This window comes from Anser anser (genome assembly GCF_964211835.1).
Source record: "Anser anser genome assembly, chromosome: 7".
NCBI lineage: Eukaryota > Metazoa > Chordata > Aves > Anseriformes > Anatidae > Anser > Anser anser.
The window spans coordinates 29,917,219-29,933,746 of record NC_139727.1 but is presented as its reverse complement, the minus strand read 5'-3'; the positions used below and the strand labels follow the sequence as shown (position 1 = coordinate 29,933,746).

At 38.5% G+C, this 16,528-nt stretch overlaps 2 long non-coding RNA genes across 4 annotated transcripts in view; one reads left to right on the top strand and one right to left on the bottom strand.

Annotated features, from left to right (window-relative positions):
• Positions 1-3,457: 3,457 nt before the first annotated feature.
• LOC310902406 lies at positions 3,458-8,293 on the bottom strand. Its single transcript, XR_014586704.1, has 3 exons — positions 8,154-8,293; positions 7,766-7,820; positions 3,458-5,969 (listed from the first exon to the last, which is right to left on the bottom strand). It is a non-coding gene; the product is annotated as an uncharacterized lncRNA (long non-coding RNA).
• Positions 8,294-8,744: 451 nt separating this feature from the next.
• Positions 8,745-16,528, top strand: part of LOC310902408 — a 36,509-nt gene continuing 28,725 nt past the window's right edge. For 2 of the 3 annotated variants that reach the window (XR_014586707.1, XR_014586708.1), the window contains exons 1-2: positions 8,745-11,644; positions 13,978-14,202. This is a non-coding gene — a long non-coding RNA (uncharacterized lncRNA). The remainder of the gene's footprint in view (positions 11,645-13,977; positions 14,203-16,528) is intronic. The other variant, XR_014586706.1, reaches the window with a different exon arrangement.

The following is a 16,528-nucleotide window of genomic DNA, read 5'->3' as shown; positions in this document are numbered from 1 at the left end:
AGTCAGAAATCGTTAATTATTTCCTGCTGAAAATCAAGATAATTGTTATGTTTAAGGCTTATTTTTTGAAAAAAAAAAAAAAAAAGAAAAATCAATAAATAACCTCAAATCAATAAATAATCTCCAGAAGTGTGTTATTTTGTGTGCATGTTTGTTTGTTAGTGTCTGTATGCAAATTGTATTTGAAATTTTCTTTCAGAAGGCCAGAAATAATGAAGTGATGAAAAGAACAGATTCTTTTGTGTTCTGCTTTCTTCCTGTTAGTAAGTAGGGAAAAAAATGTAAAATAAAATCCCCTGAAAGGTAGAAGATGTAGGTTGAAAGTGAAAATACTCTGGATTTATTAATTTATTTAGTAAAGTTTTACTTGGGGAAAAAGAATAAAGGGGGGGAAAAATGAGCAGACTTTTCCCTGGCACTGTTCCTCTCTCCATCCCTGCTTTTAATATACCAAATAATTTTCATTAGTGTTCTACATATCTGAAGACAGGGAAATATTAGCTTTGATTGCTGGGGCTCCTCATAGGAGCCCTGAATTATAGACAACAGCCACACTGAAATCTGCAACTTCTTCATCCACCACCCATCCTAGACCTCTGGAAGCAAAGCAATCTAGTCCATATAAAGCTCATCTAAATGAACACTGAATGACATTTTCTATCAAATATAAAATATTGAGAAGAAGTAGGACTTTAAGGTAAGGATCTCCTACATAATTGCTATGCTAATAAAAGTAAGCTTTTAATATAAAAAAATCATAATATTGCGTATTCTAAAGTAAATATGTTTCAGAAATCTGTTTATAAGTTTTTATCAAAATTCAAGGAGTCCTGCCGCAGCAGCGTTTCCTTTTTAAGCAAGTCTTCCCCAAAACCTTTCCTGGGATGTGTGATGTCCCTGTGAGTGCCCTGCTCATGATGCTGTTCCAGATCATTAACGTGATCCCCACTGACACACCGTATGGTGGTGAACGGCCACGAGCAATACAAAGCTGCTAATGATGCCCTTAGCCCATAACATGTATTTTAATGAATGTAGTGGGAACTTTCAGTTTTCAGCATGCAGACATCCCTGGCAAACAAACACTCAAGGTTGTTTTTTGCTGCTGTACCCAAGAGAGATACATACACATTCACACATACATATTCAACGACTAACCCGTGTTGAAGTGAGAATAGGTATTATTTAATTCTACAGACTCAGAGTGGCTGCAGAAAGCCACCTGAAGAGGTCAAGATAGGTTAGGAGAGAGTCTACAAATGGGCCTCACAACAACTAGGGGGAAGAGGGAGAACTCTGTTTTTGCAGAATTCTCTTTTGATAATTTAATATTTAATATCATTGTAAGGAAGTCTGAAGTGCAAAGGCAGACTTCTGTAAATATTTTTAGGCCACTGAGTCACCTGGGTTCCCTACAGCTAGGTCAAATGGTGTGAAAACCCTACAGCAGCACAAACTTCCAGCATCTTAAGCAAGAACAAATCCTTTCTTCTCTCCATTCCCCCATACCCCATTTTGGTTCTGTTATTATTTTTTGTTTGTTTGTTTTTTGATTGCTTTAGTTTTAAATACAAGTGTACCACAGATCAATCGCCAGCAGTTGAAGACTTGAGGAAGGAACACATAGATCAAATTAACCTAGTTATGGATATATACACAGAGGGCTAGTCTCCAAAAACCTGAGGGTCAGATTTCCTCATTATGAAATCCCACTACTGAGGCCAGATATTCAAAACAGTGACTATTGAAGCAAACAGCTACACAGCAGACTTTCTAGGCTGATAACCAAAAGGAAAAGAAAAAGAACAATTGCAAATTTACCGTCCCTTTCACTCCATGGAGAAAAAAAAAAAAAAGCCACAATTTTATCTGATCTGGAGGGTTTATAGCATTGGTACCTGGAAAACACTCTAGTCCTATGTACACATCTAAACTAAAAGGCTTCCTTTCCTCACCTTCACCCTTTCCACCCCACTTGTAGCAAGGGCCCATCCCAGAAGTAACACCACCCATTCCCTTCAGTGCCATTGGTAGTATTGCTAGACAGACAGAAAGGATGGCATGAAGGCTGGAGGCAGCACCTATGAAGCACCAGGAGCAAGCCACAGAACAGTCTCCATGGGACCTGCCCAAAGTAACATTGAATCATCAGCAGAAATGCAAATCAGCGAGCAATCAGGGAACAAATCAGTGTATAAATTGCCTTTCTACACTATCTTTCCTGTGTCTGCGGTAAATATGAGGGAACAATCCTTCCTCCACAGCAGTGATCATAAACAATTTATTGCAACAAGGGGAACCAGGCTTTATATTCCCCACTGCCACATTCTTCTGCAGCCCTCAGGAACAAATAAGAGCACGTATTAAAATGATCACAAAGCTGCTATTCCTTCAAAGCAAAACAAGCCCAGAAAAACAGATGCATCTTGTGGTATCTGAGCTGTTGTGCCCTATAGCCAGAACTTTCAGTTAAAGTCATCTGTATGAACATAATGCAGATAACTCTTTTCTTTCACTGATGCTAAGAGATATGAAACTACTTGAGACGACAGAACTTCAGAGGAATCAGATTGCTTATGGGCAGCATTGAGTGCTTTTAAAACAAGAGATTAGGGGACTTATCAACCGCTGAAAGCAATTCAGGAAACAAAGACAGTTAAAGGAGTTTATTCTTCAAGCAGGCAAAAGCAAATGAAAAGCAGTTTCCAGACAAGATGAGCATGTAGATGGATCCTGTCCTCCCTCCCTGAGCTGAGCCAGAGAAGGGAAAAAAAAAAAAAAAAAAGCAGGAACAATATCACCTTTTGGTATTTATAATTTTTCTGTTTTTCATGACATCACAGTGTTCTTCACGTTGCAGACTCATAGAAAAATATGCTTGCAGTCATATACTCTGAACAAACACAAAGACTTTGATTTTTCCTGTCTCCTTTAAACAACTCTTACTGTGATACTAACTTACCTCATCAGGCACAAGAGAAATACCAAGTTTTCTGACTGTATCTGTGTTAACCAAAACTGTCATACAAGAGAAGCTCTTCTCCGGTTGTAAAATTGTCATAACCAGGTTAATAAGAAAGTTTCGCTTCCAAAAACATGTGATGTTAGTAGGGATCAGTGCTTGTCTTTTCCAATAAATGCTTTGCTTGTTAAACAAAATACAGTGGGAGACTTCTGGTGAGACAATGTGCTAATAGTCCTCTTAAGACTGTTTTGCTTTTTGATGCTATATTCCTAATATGCCAACGAAAGATGCATCCAGAGGCAATGCTCCATATAAACATTCAAATCTCTTTAAAAATCCAATACTCCTGAGATTTCTCAACTGAAGAAAATAATAGGGCAAGGAAAAAAAAATCCTGATAGGACAAAGACAGATTGCCATGTCTTCCTGCCATTTAGGGTCAAGCCATGTTGTCAACGTCCTTAGGGGTCAATGGCTGTCATTTATTTGTATTAGAGGCTTATTTAGAGATTCTCTCAGCTTAGTCTCTGAACAACCAGCAGCCTGTCAAGTTGTAAGAAATTCATGGGATGATTGCATGATTAATACATCAGGCTGTCACAGGAGCCATGTGCCCATGCATAGTGGGCCTATAAGCATAGAGAGAAGAAATAGAAGGAAGAATAAAATGCTGAAGAATTAAGTTGTATTTACATGAAAATTTCTAGGGACATCTATCATAAGATGCTCCGTGTATGATGACTATTTTTGCTCAGGAAACAGTTAGGTGGTCACTAGATTAATGCTAATAATGATAATAAATAAGATAATGAGGTTTGAGAAACAGTGGATGCATCTATTCACTGAATTTTTGACAGTGCATGAGTGATGCCAGGAGCTGTGAAGAGCCTATACTCTAGTTGGAGAAAGCAGGCAGTAGATTTGCAATGAGATGCAGACCTGTTTTTATTTGCTCTGCTGATTTCTTGCCAGAAGCAATCAGCCTTTCAGTTTGACTAACCTTCAGTTTTGTTCCCTCTTCCCATGCCCATCACCCCATCCCCAAGCACCGGTGGTTTTCATCCATGTCTCTCTCACCCTCTCTTGGTCAGCTTTACCATAACTTGCTTTGCAGCAGTCACAAGCCGGACTTTCTCCACTCTCTCAGACAAATCAAAAGAACATGTCCTGCCCCAGGTCATTCAACAGAGCTCAGATCAGCAGGAACTGGAATAGACCCAAGGTTCATTGCTACGTTCCCCAGGTCTCGGTGCACAACAGCTCCCAGGGTAGGAAAGGTTAGTCCGTGGCTACAAGGACCATCCAGCAGGATCTCACTTACCCTTTCAGCTATAGCTCTGGCACTACAAGAACTCTTATGATACTTTTCTTAGTTTTCTCAAACACTAGACAACTTTTCAACAGGAGAAACTGCTATTCTGTGTTGGTAATCAAGTCAGGTTTATAAACAGTATGGAAAAGAAGCCTTGTTGGAGTTTTCACATGATAGGCCCAAAACTGAGTGAAAGACAGATTGCTTTTGTGCTGTTTACCTCATGTTAGGGTCTCACTGGAATTAAGGAATAACCTACATATTGCTGGTAAGCAGACATGGGATTCACATCATACAGCACCAATGGCTGATAAGTAGACATTTGTCTGAACTTTTCCTTCAAGATACACTTAGCTGATAGGCCAATGAATTTCCTAAAGCAAGGCTCTTTGAAATAAATAAATATTTCCAAGCAGCCAGATGAAGCTTCGCAAGAGTGAAAAGAAGCCATTATTTCATTTCATTGACAACCAGTGAGTCTGGGGAGACTAGTTCAAATGGAGATAACTACTGTGAACATACGCAATTAGGAGAGATGACTCATCTGAGACTTCCCTCTGCTTCTGCCTTTTTTCTTTTTCCCCCCTCTCTCACCTAAAAACAGGCCCTGGGATCTCATTTTGGAATTTTGATTTTCAAAAGTAATTTTCAACTGCCTGAACTTAAAACGCAAACCACAGAATCAACCTCTCCCCTCGAAACCACCTCTTGATGGTCCAAGAACTTATGCTGTGACTTCTTCCTGTGGACCAGTCATGGCAAGTGAGTGGAGAGAATTCTGTGTTTTTATGTTGTGAACCTCAAACATTTATGGGTGAATACAGAAATAAAGAGATATGGATTTTATTTCTCCAATTTTCCCTCTCAGAGTCTACCAATGCTTGGTCATATTTCTCACACATAATCATGCACTGTGCAAGATGCAAACAAGACAAGTGAAATTCTAGTCTGTTTAGAATTAAACTAAGTGTGGCTTCAAGTTTTACAAATCAAAGCTGTGGAAATTTGTATCCATTGTCCCATTTAATGAGTTTATGTCTGTGCAGTTTTGAACATTTCAGACATTATATAAATTGTGTGTATTATTATAATTTATCTGATTTCATGACAAGCTGTACATTTCACAGTTTTCAATTTTGATGCATCTCCAAGGTCTTATCTGAACTTAAATGTTTCCAAAGAATGCAATACTAAAAAGCTCTCTCAGCATGGATGAAATTTATCCTAGAAAAGAAAACAAGAACTGAAAGCCAACTCAGCTCAGCTGTTATGTTATGGAAAAAAATAGTAATACCTCTCTGAGCTGTACTGGTGAAAAGATTTTGTTACCATTATACATGCAGAATTTCTTGCTATTACATTCACAATATACAATTTTATTGCATATATCACTGTAAGAAATCTATTACATTTACTAGCGTAGATATAACCAAGTTTTTCAAGTATATTTCTTTCCAATATGTCAGAGTATTGAAAAGAGAAACTTCCAGATGCTGCAACAAGCCAGCAGTTGTAATGTCAGGTTACAGGATGGTGGCTGGACTGACCTTGCAGGTCATCTTTTGATCAGATGGGTACCCGAGGTGTCTCACCATCACTCTTATCCACACCTCCTCCTCAGAGCTGGTCACTGGATCACAGGTCAGACTGACCAGTTGTGTTTCTTCTTCCCAGAGAAACAAAGAAACTGGACTATAAACACACAAGGTAGTATAAGGTGAGAGTTCTTTATGCAAGTCCCTGTCTGATGTAAATAAGGTGTGACTGGTCAACATGCTGGCAAAAAATAGCATTTGTATCCCTAATGAAATAAAAAGTAAAAAAGTGAGCCATCAAACACTGAAACGTTGGGGGTTACAGAATTCATCTCGCTGCAGAATTCTTGAAGTGTCTCATTGCAGCTCTCTTTCCCACATAAAGAAATGTTTTGATACAGATACCAAATCTCTTTTTACTGAACATTCTCTGTGCCTTTTAATACCTGCATTAACACTTTATAATGAGATATCCAAACTACAAACACTAAAAAAAAAATAATAATAATAACCATTTTTAAGAAACTTTTTATTTTCTGCTGATATCGGGGGGGGGGGTGTAAAAATAATAATAAATAAATAAAATAATAATAATAAAAAAAACAGATGGTCCTTTGTAATCTGGCAGTATATTCCAGCCTTTGATCTCCATAAAAGAGAGATGATCAGAAAAGCATATCATGCATGTCAAAGTCTGACACTGATCTTCTTTGCCTTGACTACTTCATTTAGAAGATTATGTTTATGTGGCAACCTTGATGGATCAGCATTAAATAAGATAAGCCATGAGAGCCTTGTAGAATGTCATGACAGTAAGTTTTCAAGAAGTTCTCACTCAGAATGTAGAGAAGAAAACATACTGAAAATCATCACAAAAAATATGTTCTGGAGTTATTTACTTTTGAGTTAAGGCTAAGGACATAGCAAAATATATGGAAAGATTTAATTATTCTTCCAGTCTTGGAATGTAGTTTGTTAAATATTCATCGTTGGCTATACATTCATATTGCATATCTTCACTGAGGTAATGAAAGCTATTTCTAAAGAAGTTACAGAGCTTATACATGTTCCTAGCCCTAGGCCAGATCTCTCTGATTTTGAGGAGACAGGAATATTCAGTTCAAAGGTTTGAGAATCTCTTCTAAATCCACTCTGTCCCAAGACAAGAACATCACTAGCAAGGCATAAAGAGTCCAGTTTTTCCATTTCATTCTTCCTTGCCCACTCAAAGAAATAACAACATGAAGCAGAAGTGTCAAGACCTCCACGAACTCCAAGAGCTCTACATTTTTAAGAACTGAACAAAATGCATTTTCTTAGAAGTGAAATGAAGTTGTGGTTCTGTTTAGAGAAAAAAAAAAAAAAAAAAAAAAAAAGGAAGCTTCCACAGAAACTTTTTCCTTAACTTAATTAATTTTGGTCCTGTCCCAAGACTACATAATGAACTGAGGACTGTGAGAAATAAATACCACTTCCTTCCAGTTCCACACTCTTTCTCTGTCTTGCATTATTATTGTTTTAAACAAATTAAGAGCCACATGGTAGTTTTTCATTAAAAAAGGAAAAAAGAAAAAAAAAAACTTTTCCATTTCCTTCCTTCAAATCACTTTCAGAATAAGACAATAAGGTATAAAAGAAGCAGAAGGCTGAAAGAAATAACAGATCCAGTCACATTATTCACTGAGATATTGATAGATCAGTATCTGGCAATACACAAAACACTAACTAAAGCGGAAATTTTGCTATTGCTGTGGTGGAGCTAAATAGCAAAATATATGTAAATAGTAGCAGGACTGATGATATACTACTAAAATGGAAGGGGAAAGAAAACTAAAGTTCTACCATTACCCCAAATGAAACGGTCTAGTCTGAAAGGAAGATAGGGGATGGAGATTATCATGGTTGGAAGTAAGCATGAATTTTGTATTACACCCATCTATCAGATAAACATACCTTTTTCGGCAGAGGCCTCCAGTTCTGCAGGCAAGGATGTTAGCTCAGAAATCAGCTTGAAAGAATAGAAACAACTTCTGAATCACTTAAATGTTCTGTTCAGTCCCTTCATTACAAGGAACAGACTCTTTCTGACTCAACTTAAACATGTGAGATGGGGTGAGAACTCAGCATGAGCAATTAGAGCTACAGGAATCAAAACTTTTATGGTCCACATCTTTGCTACAGCAAAGATAAGATTTAAAGGCTCAGAGGGTAACTTAGTCTTTTTGTTGAGGAATAAAAGAATTTTCTTGCCTGACATAATTCTTCACAGAAGGCCAATCTAAATGCACCATTTTATTACCACACAATTTATGGTTCCAAAAGAATCAGAAAGATTACCCACCTGGAAATGATTGATATCTCCTAGTTTCAGAGCATGAACTGATAAAAGTTAGGAAAATAAAAAATAAATAAAATACTACAAAACAAGAAACTCTGAGAAGAACCTCATGATTTTGCCACCAGCTGCTGTATTTATTTACCCCCTACTATCCTTTTTGCAATGCACAGGCCTCTAATGTAGGCACAGGAGACACAAATTGCAGATTACTCGTTGACTCCTGTAGACTTCAATCAATAGAATCACATGTGATATGAAAATTAAATCTCTGAGGTTTTCATGCACGTGAATGAGAGTGCAAATTCCAGTTCTATTGACAACTTTCTAATCCTGTTGCACAATTGTATCATCTCAGCCGAAACAATATTAATATTGACATTTGGCCATAACTGTATCACTGTGAGAAGGAATAGGACACAAGTTAAAATAGAGCAAATCTAATAATCAAACCAATAATGCTGTAGCACTGGGTTTCATTATTATAAGCTCTGCACGTTATGCTTTGCTTTTCATGCTACTGAAATATTTTAGAGCATTTCCCTTGCAACAGTGAAGTGTAAAGAAATTTTAAATAGCACAAAAGGATACAAACCTAATCAAACAGTTTATGCTGTAAAGCCACCTAGTCATTCTCTTAGGGTAACAACGAGCATCAGTCAAAGTTATATTATTCGTTTATGAGTTGCTGTATGCAGTTCTTGAAGGCATATTGTTTCTCTGTTCCAAAGAGCTACTTTCATATGGAAAGAACTGCTTGCAGCATCAACTGGGGTAGGTTCACCTAAGGACAGATTTTGCCTATGGCTCTCAGTGGTCTATGCATGAGTCTCAACTTCACTGGAGTATGAAGGCAACAAAAGATGTTCAGCTCTTCTATAGGGATCACTCCTAAAGCCCTCTTAAAACAAAAAACAAAACAAAAAAAAAAAGTTGAAGTAGCCCATCTTGATAGCAGAAGTGCAAGATGTTGCAGAAGTGCAAAGCATCTTGTGCCGTTATTTAAATCATTATCATAAACAGATGTAGACCTCTATGGAGATCCACACTCTGGGCTGAGCAGTCATAAGAAACACTTAAAGAAAAGGCGAAATGCTAGAATCAATCTTCATCTTTCTCTGGCTGCTACTGACACCTCTGAAAGGCCTGGATTGATCTTTTCACTTCTTCCTTATCGCTTACAATCAGTTGCACCTGGGTGCCTAGGTCAGAAGCTCTTGTTACCTGGCCTGCAATACACAGGGCTGGAGTTATGGGACAAAAAACAGGACCTCTGCATGATTAGAGTGCTTGAGAGCAATGCATCTGTAACTTCGATTGTTCAGCTTTGGCCCTGTCAAAAGGGTCCAGCAACATGAAAGGTGAAACTACATGATGACCAAGGAGATCCTGCCAAATCATTAGGCAATGCTCCATAGACCTGAAAAAAAATTAAAAAAAAATAAAAAACCTCTTAATTGTCCACATTAAAAATGAATTAACACATCACAGGAGCACATCCTCTAGAGCCCTGACACTAGTGTGCATTTTAATAGCTAATTAAAACACTTTCACCTCTTACAATTGCCAGTAAATCCCAGGCAAGACCTTCTTCAGTTTCAATCCAAGAGAGAAAAGAAGGAAATGAAAACGTGCAGTTATTGCAGTGATGGGTGAGAGGCAGAAGTAGATTTTCAGGTTGCCTTTTACTAAGGTACTTCTACCATTCAGAAGAGATATTTCTCTTTCTGTGCTGCACTTTTGGGTTGTACGCTCAGTCACATCGACTCTTTATTTATTTATTTATTTTCATAAATATAAAAGCAGACATTGAGATTTTCTCAGCTTTCACAGCCCCCATAGCCTTCAACTGCACTGTTACCAGACAGAGCATTCAGAACAAGATTAGGAAAGTAAACAAATAAATGAAAAACAAAATCAAACACAAACAAACAAAACACTTTTCTACCTCCTCTCACAGCACTGTCTCACAGGTTTTGTGAAGTCATTGGGCGATGATGACAGTTCCTCATGTTCCAAGAAGACTTTAAGTTCTAGACCATCTGCAACAGCTTCATGAAAATATATCTAGAAACTCCTCTGGAAACACTTTAAACATATATTTTGAATCCCCATGGAGGGGAGCAAAGAATATGATGTGTATAAAGTTTACAATGAGAGTTTATTTTTATTTTTGTTAGCAAAAGTAAGTAGTTAGGGTAAAAACTATTTTCCCCATGAAGAGCAGATATAACACCAACAGAGCAATTTCTATCATTTGGCAGAACTATTCAAGTTGTGTTGCCTGTGGATTCACATCTTGAAAGAGATTTCCTATACTCTTTATCACTGCTTGTACTATCTAAACAGGTAAAAATTCAATGTCTTTTAAGATAACCCTTCTTCCATCTTCATTTCATCAAAGTTGGCCCATGAGTTCAAAGGTAAGCAGGAAAACATATATTCAGTGATATCAAGGGTAATTTCCTTAGCTGGAAAGGAGCTAAGGAAATTACCCTTTATACCCATTAGCTGTGTGTAGGGTATTTGTGTGCTCTGGAGGTTTCACATGTGAACCTTTGCCAGAAACACCTGCACACATCAGGTTTGTTACAGCCACACTGATACGATTTATTTTATTTAGAAAAGATTTATTTTATTTTTAAGCAAATGGAGCAACATGTTAACATTTGCAACAAAGAAGGGCAGATTCCCCAAGATTCAGGCTTCTATACACTCATGCAAAGTGGGCATAGGACACAACACATAGTGATGGGAAAGCACAGGGAGAGCGCTGGTCCATGGCTGGCAAAAGGCATCATTGTGCCGACGTAGTTTAAATTTATATCATCCTCAGACAAAAGCAAACTTCAGGCAGTAAAGATGGGGCCTGAAATTTTCATCAAACCAATTAGCCTTGCATGCCTCTCCCTTAGATTCAAGTAAACATGTTTTCCAAGAGCAATTAAACAATTAAATATTTAAAAAAAAAAAAAAAGGAATATGTTCATACTTACATTGTGGGTAACCCTGAGCCCATAAAACAGCACTGCAGTGTTGGAAGAAAGAAGGATATGAGGAAGAAAATATTGAGAAATTCATGACTTTGGGTAGGAGTTTGGAAAAATATCCTAAATACCTGTTTCATAAATTATATTACTGTCTGGAGCTAGTGTTCAGTGAGGTCACAGGATAACTGATACAGCTAACAAGAAACGCAATTCGGGAAAGGTGAAGAGAGGAAAGGAGAAAAGAGAGGAAAGAGAAGAGAGGAAAGATGACGTAAAAGAGAGGAAAAAGAACAGAAAAATTCTCCTCCTGGTATACACTGCATTTCCACGAGGGGTCTCTGCAGATGCAGCTACGGCAGCCAGGCGCTGCATAAGCATGCAGCACGGGTGGGTGATGCAATGGGTGGCTTTCCGGCTACACCAGGGTTGATGGAGGCAAATTAAGTAACAGACCAGAAGTACAAGGACGCATTACATCCTCCTGTACACCACCTGGGAGAGTGCCAGGTAGGACCTGCTACGTGCTCCTCATTTCCCAGTGCCACTGCAGTACAGATGTAAACCTTTCATGTGGGTGAGGTGGCTTCAGCAGTAGCACAGCTTAGGTTCTGTGCTGCTCTGAAAACTGTTTCCTCAAGGCAAGACAGGTTTACCAAGCACAGGATGTGCTAACACCAGAGCATAAACACACCTTTAGCCCCAGATGCCAGCAAGAACTGCAGTTGTGGGTGTTCTCACTTGCAAATGAATGCATACAGCTGTGGCACAGAGTTTTTTTCTGCCCTTCTCATTGCAGTCGTTTCCAGCACATAGAGTGAAAACAGGAGTTCTACATGGCTTTTAAACCCTTTCTATTAGCAGTGGTGTTCCTGTACTTCATCTCACCTGTAGTTTGTGATGCAGGATGCTATTATTTTTGTGATGACATAGCCTAATTTGATCCTCCTGAGGGATGCTTTACTTTTTCTTCCATTCTTAATTTTAAACAATTAACACTATTGTCATTGTGTTCACACTCTTCTTGTTACTCTGCCTCTGCACATGCTCTCACAGAATCACCCACATTTAACTGCCAGAAATAAAGTAGTTTTCTATAACAGAATTATGAAAAATGTAGAAAATAGAATCAAAAGAGACCTCTAGATGGCTACCTCAACCACCAGCTTCAAGAAACAAGAATCAACACCATGTAAAATATTTTTGATAGTTAGTAGTGTAAGCAGTTCTTTAGTAGCTGCAATGATGGAGATTTTCAGCCTTGCCAGGGGACTGACTTCAATCTTTCTTCTATCTTGGGCTGTAAGCAACCTGACCTAGTGGACCGTGTCCCTGTCCAAGGCAGGGGTAGTGGAATTAGATGATATTTAAGGTGCCTTCCTACCCAAATCATTGCTCATTGTCTTCCTTGGCCACATAGTTATGGATACACTTTGCTCTTCCCTACTAACTACTGAACTTCTGTTACACCAAAAAGATTCTTGTTGAACCAAAGTCCAGTCTCTCCCATGCCTGTTGACTCACTGAGATGGCCAACTTCTTTAAAAAGTGAGATATTTTATGTATATGTATATAGATGTACTTTGAATGGTTTTAGTAAAAGACTTGTAGCTTCAGTATGAATCTGACCCATAAACTGTACAGGCACTTAGACCTCTCTTGCCTGACTAAATTTTCCAATTCTCAATTTTCAGCTTCTTTGCATACCTTGAAAAACTAAAATGAAACATAAATCAGAGAAACAAGTTCCATGGTTTTGGTTTATGCATTTCTGAGTTAGGAGAAGAAACGGAGCCTTTCTCCTCATCTCAATCAGAAAATCAGATCTCTGTACACTGGCATGAAATAAAAATCTATGTCCTGGATTCAGATATTCCCAAATGATGCTTAATTCCAGGCCTCAAATACAGCTGTTTCCTGTGGTACAAAAAACCTCTTTAGTGCATCCATGTTCTCCAGAACATGGTAGGAAAGGCTCAGTGTTTAATGCTCTTATTTTCATATTTTGATGCAGAAAGCTGATCAGATAGGGGTGAAAGGTTATCTGACACTTTCTTAATCCAATCAATATTGCAGGTCTCCTTATCGTTTTAGTGAGTCACTGGTCTGGAAAAATATCTTAAGGTGCAAGACTCAAGCCACCTGCTCAGCTAAGGTAAAAGGCATCCCAAACCCTGGTGGCACTGAACCTGATTATTCAAGGTCTGAAACAGGTTCTGGTTCAGTAAACTCCAGTTTCCTCACTACTCAGTAGAGGTGAGCTTTCAGAGCCTCACAGACAAAAAAAAAAAAAAAAAAAAATATCAAACAAGCATTTTCCTGCTTCACTGAATTTCTATCCTATGAAGCATTAACCATTTATAATGTATACAGCCTTCCCCCTGAAGACTACATGAGTCTTTTGCAAGCATTTTATGCAAGACTTAGATGTAACAGGGCTGAATTCCATGTTTATAAAGCTTGACAACAATTTTACAATAAATTGTGTGCATATGAGGAGTTTGAAGTGAGTATTTTCCCATGTTGCCTTCTACTAGCTTTTTGTTACAGGGCAGGGGAGGCAGGTCTCATCTCAAACAGTGTGGGCTTTCACACCAGGCAAGGCAGCCATCTCCTGTCTCTACTTGAATATATCATTCTAGATATTATTTCCTAGCTTTTGTAAGCAAAGGAGATACCAATCAACCAGTGGAGCCAGGGCATGTATAGTAAGCTCTAAAAATATCTCAGGAAATATAAAAACAGACATGTCTCTACAGACTTTTTCTATTTCATGTGTTTCTTTTCAGCTGCATAACATTGTCTGGTCTGGTTTGGCTTTGCTTTGGTTGATGTATTTGCAGGCCAGCACTGCTCCAGCTCACTGTGTGGGTGAGCAGGAGCCACTTTTCTCAGGAGACTTAAGGTAGCTACATGGATATCTCAAACCACAGTTCCCTAAAGCAAGGGGTGGAAACAGGAAAGCTGTCATCAGGAGAGGTCCAGCATGGAAAGGCTGTCTCATAGCATCATTGAAGGTCTGCCAGGGACTGAAGTATGGTCAAGTTGATCTTGCATAACTACACGAGGTAATTTGTGTTATTCATTTTCCTTATTTCTGAGGATAAAAACATGCTTAATAACTTATTTTAAATCCACCTTTTTTGAAACCTACGACCACTTCTGCATAATGGACCTATATCAGACCCCTTTAGGGTTTTACAGAAGGAGCTGTTCTGGTTCATTTCTCTCTTTCAGAAAAGGTTTCAGGAAGATCTGTAGAAAATAACATCAGAAAGAAAGTACATAAAACCAATCAAAACAAACAGACCTGTCAGTTCAGTGACATAGGCATTGAAATATTTTCCTTATCCCAGGTCTGCCTCACTGAGGAATTTTGGACTCTTCCTACTTTCAGGAAAGCAAATGCCACTGGTCTAGTTCACGTGGATTTTAGATCTATCTGCATAATCCAAAGAGATGAGAATTAGTAGTGACGGGTTAATTATGGTGCTTGAACAGGAGAATCTTAATTGAAATAAATCAATGGCAGTAAGGATGCTAGGAAGAAAGAACTGATTGAAGAGATTTAAAATGGAAAAGAGACCAAATTACCCTTTCAAAGTTTTCAGAGTTTGTGGCTGCTTAAGAGTAGATTATTATCATTATTGTATTTTTTTTCACGTGGGAAAAACAAACAAAAAACACCCACCCCCCAAAAAAAGAAAGATAGAAAAACACCACCACATGCAACTTTTCTATTTTATATCACTCAAATATTGCCAAAAGCACTTTGCAGACATCAAACTAGATGGGTTACGCTTGTTATGACTGTCTGACTCAGAAATTAAAGGAGATATCCAAAGCCTAAGAGATCTGGAATATAGAAAACAAAGAGTAATTAAGAATGTGATAGGCTGTATTACAGCTCTGTTCTCCCTGAACAGAGCAATCTTTGGACAGATGGGCATCTGAGCTTTTCTGGATCTTTAATATTCTTGGATTTAGCAATGTCTTTTAATTATTCCTTTAAATTCTTTTTTTCCTTTTTATCCTTAATGAGCCTAGTTGAACTGGTCAAAATATTTCCAGCTTGGTTATCTTCTATCCAAACTGCAATGTGGTCATAAGAACAGATCTTAATTCTTCCCCTTCCCCACATAAAGTTTGATGGAAAATTTTGGAACACATCTCTAGCTGACAGCAGAACATTTTCATTTCATCCTTGTTTCTGCTGCACCAAAGGAGGTACAGTCTAGTTTCTGGTATTTTTGCGGGCCAGCTTTGTCACTCGCTGCTACACAGGTACCGTCTCTTGAATGAATAAATCTTTGTATAAGAACTTAGGATGACTTCATGTGGAAAGCAGTGCTAGAAAATGAAAAATACCATCATCTGATGATCAGAGGGCTGGAGCCCCTCTACTATGAAGAAAGGCTGAAAGAGCTGGGGATGTTCAGCCTGGAGAAGAGAAGGCTTGGGGAAGAGCTCCTTGCAACCTTTCAGTACTGAAAGGATTCTTATAAAAAGGATGGAGAGGGACTCTTTACTCGTGTAGATAATGATAGGACAAGGGGGAATGGTTTTAAACTGAAAGAGGGGAGATTTAGATTGGATGTTAGGAAGAAGTTCTTTACCCAGAGGGTGGTGAGGCACTGGAAGAGATTGCCCAGAGAAGTTGTGGATGCCCCATCCCTGGAGGTGTTCAAGACCAGGATGGATGGGACCCTGGCAAACCTAATCTAGTGGGTGGCATCCCTGCCTATCGCAGTGGGGTTGGAACTAGATGATCTTTAAGGTCCCTTCTAACCCAAGCCATTCTATGATTCTATGATTCTATGATCTGTTGTTGCCATGGGAAGATCAGAGCTGGAGACCAGAGCAAATCAAGTGCCACAAACTTCTCACCAGCTTTCCATCCTTCCACCCTGGAGATTTTTTTATCCTTCAGAATTGAAGTGACCAAATCAAATTAGTTAAGATCAGCTGGAAACATGAATTTGGTCCATGATCTACCTTGTTTTCTTTCATTTTATTCATTACTCTTCCTTGTTCTTGCCTGTCTCCATCTGAAACAACACTATGTGTTACCCTGACAAATGTTTTTATTGTCATGTATCCCACCTGTTTATTGACACTTGGCTAGACAGCTATTAGAAAGGAATTAGAGGATTAATTACACCAGCGCTGGCTCCTGCACACAACACTAAAGACTATCTCCACAGCTGAGGTCAGGAAAACAGCAGGAGAAAATTCAAGAGGGTTTCATCTTTCTCCACATCATTAAGACTAGCTATGTGAAGCAGTATATTCCTTCTTTTAGGAAGGATGGTAGTGATGACTGATCACTGCTGAGGGTCAGACCTGAAGGTTCCCCTCAAGGAAGGCATCAATGAACCTCACCACCAGACTCCC